This window comes from Canis lupus, chromosome 14, assembly GCF_048164855.1.
Source record: "Canis lupus baileyi chromosome 14, mCanLup2.hap1, whole genome shotgun sequence".
Classification (NCBI taxonomy): Eukaryota; Metazoa; Chordata; class Mammalia; order Carnivora; family Canidae; genus Canis; species Canis lupus.
The window spans coordinates 32,181,245-32,184,580 of NC_132851.1; positions in this window are offsets into that span (position 1 = coordinate 32,181,245).

Consider the following 3,336-nt stretch of genomic DNA (forward strand, 5'->3'; position numbering starts at 1 on the left):
AATGGCATCACTGGGAACCCATCCATTTGTACAGTTAGAGGAAGCTGGGAAGGAGGTCTTGGCATCACCACAGGTCCAGAGGTAATACTGAAGCCCAGCCCTTGTGATGGTCTCATACATGGCTGGAGCTCCTTCACCCAGGAACATGGCAGGCTCGCCCTTTTTGTGTCATTGGCTGGAGGCAGCCCAGGAGGGGACTTTGAGCTCTGGTCATTGTGGTAGGCAGAACAAAGTAAACCTTCCCCTGACAGATATGCAGAGATGTCCAGGTCCTAATTCCCCCTTAAGCCACTTCCAAGAGATATTCAGGTCTTATTCTCCAGAATTTGCAAATGTATTACCTTACACGACAAAAGGGACTTTGCACATATGATTGAGATGGATAAATTATCCTGGATTATTCAGGGGCTCAACATAATCACAAGGGTCCTTATTAATAAAAAGAGGGACTCAGGGAGAGGGATTTGAAGACAAGGGAATGGGCTGTGAATATCAAGGGATGCAGTTTCTCTCTAGAAGCTGGGAAAGACAAGGAAGCGAGTTGTCTCCAGAGCCTCCAGAAGAAAAGACACCCTGCCAACATATTGGTTTTAGACCCAATAAGACTCATCTCTCCAGAAATGTAAGAGAATAAATTTTCATTGTCTTAAGTCACAGAGTCTGTAGCAATGTGTCACAGTGGCAGTAGGAAACACAGGAATCTTGGTGGAAATGTCTGAGGACTCTATTTGGGGGTCTTCATCCATCCATTGAGCTGTCTTCCATTTGGTACATACTCAGACCTGGAGATCAAACCCCACCCAAGGCTGGGTGACAGGCCAATACTGTCAGATGCTGGGGGAATTATCATGACCAAAATGTGTTTGCTGTTCCATGCTGTTCACAGTCCTCAGGGGAAAATGATAGGATGACACCAGCACAGGGTCATGGGTGCTCTGTACCCAAGGTCAAAGGCCAGCAGTGGAGGAGCACAAAAGAGGGGAGCTTAATTCCACACAGAAAAATCCAGGAGGTTTTTGGAAGAGGTGAGACCTGAGTAAAGCCTGATGGGATGACTAAGGACAAGTTAGGTGGGCAGGGAACAAAGGGGACCCAGACAGCAGGTACAAAGGTATAGGGACACAGTGGGGTTCATTTTTTTAAGGATTATTTATTCATGAGAGACACAGAGAGGCAGAGACATAGGCAGAGAGAGAAGGAAGCTCCTCGCAGGGAGCCGGATATGGGATTCAAGCCCAGATCCTTGGATCATGACCTGAGTCCAAGACAGACACTCAACTGCTGAGCCACCCAGGCATTCCTGAACTTGGGGTTCTTAAGACTACTGGAACCCCAGGGACATAGAGTGATGGGTAGAAGGGGGGTAAACTAGCTAGATCAATAGGCATGGCCACATCAAAGATGGTCTTGTTCAAAAAGCTATAGTCTTCCCGTCTCCCATTGAAGTACCCCAGAGCAGAGATGCATAATGACATTTGAGAAGTCTCAGAAAGAAGTAACCCAAGCAGCATAATGCAAGCTTAAAAAGTATTTGAAAACTCATGTTTATTCTTTAAAAAAAAAAAAAGCATATGCATCAAACCTTTGATTTCTTCAACATAACTGGTTTTCCACCAACATCTTTCAGGAAAATTTACAATCCAGCAATATTTGCCTTCTTTCCTTAAGCTTCGTATCCTTGGTCCATATCATCTCTTTGCTGTCCCAGTTTGAGAACTATAGCTGCGATGGGGGTCCAGGAGGGTGTTAAGCAGGAAATTGATGCAGCGCAAGAAAGTGAATTATTTCAAAGTCTAAGATCTTCCCCATGGAAGACAGAGGGCACACAGTGGGGCAGGGCAAGTGGAAACAGAAAGCAAGAGTCACACAGCATCAAGGGTAAATGTTGTTCAGAGCACAGAAGCTCAGTAGAGGAAAGGGGGGAGTGTACAGAAAGAATGCAGAGGTGTCCTGGTTCAAATCAGATGGATCAGATCTGCCCACCCAGGTTTGGTGAGCTGAATAGTGCTCCTCCCAGCCATGTCCATCTGAAAATTCAGAATCCTCCTTTGGAAATCAGATTTATGCAGATATAATAAAGTTAAGAGAGACTGTCCTGGGTTATTGTGAGCCCTGAATCCAATGGTTGGTGTCCTTATAAGAAGAGAACATGACACACATAAATGCACCCAGGGAAGAAGTCATTGTGAACATGGAGACAGACACAGGAGAGATGCAGCTACAAGCCAAGGAAGGCTGAGAATGGCTAAGAAGAGACCAGGGAGGATTCTCCTCTAAAAAAGCTCACAACCACTCCCTTCTTTAATTCTAATATTTTTTAAAGATTTTTTTGCATGGTTTTAAAGTTTTCATTAAAACTGATGTCTTGATTCCTCTTCCTCTGGCCATTAGTAAGTCTAAGACCTGTTATTCCGGAAAACGCACAAAGGCAGAACATTTCAACATTATGAAATACCCCCCTTTCTTTTTCCAAGAAGAAAAAAAAAAAACATCATCACAGAATCATAGAACTCAAAAGGACCTTAGAAATCATCTAGCTCAAACTCCTCATTTTAGAAATAAATGAGAATTTTAGGGTCAGACAGGATAAGTGATTTCCTCAAGGTCGTAAAACCTAGTCAGTTCCAGACTCAAGATCAGAATTCAGATTTCCAGACTTGTAGTCCAGGGCTCCATCTTTTCGCAAACCAGTAAGAAATGTCTGCACATGAACGATTAATCCAGAACATCCTCAAAACTGAGTGTGAGAGAAGCGAGTTACGCGGTGGTGACTGAATAGAGCACTTCATACCAAATAGAAGTTGAAAGGAACACGGCTTGTTGACACCCTGAGATCAGGGTATCAGAACTGTGGGAGAACACCTTCCTACTCTTTGAAGCCCCCCAGCTTGTGGTGATTTGTTATGACAGCCCCAAGAAACTCATATACTGGGCAAGAGGCTAGACCCCTGCCTCTGGGAAAAAGATGTCAAGGAAAGTTTCCAGTTCTGTAAAGACTACCAGAAATGCTTCAGAGTGATGGGGGTTCTTTCATTCAACTACTACTCACTGAGGCCCTGTCTGTGTCAGGCACTGGGCTGTGAGCAGGTAGGGGGCAGGGTGTGGGGAAAATACCTAAGCCGGAGCCTACACTAAATAGTTTTAGTGGAGAATTCATCCAAGTGTGGTCCCAGACCACCTTCATCTGAATCTTCTAGGGCAGTGTTGGTCAAAATGTGGTCCATGGACAGGAAGCATCAGCCTCACCTGAAGCTGGGCCCCATTCCAGACCTACTGAGTCAGGGTCTTAAGGTGAAGGATCCAGAAATCTGCATGTTGAAAATACTCTCCAGCTGG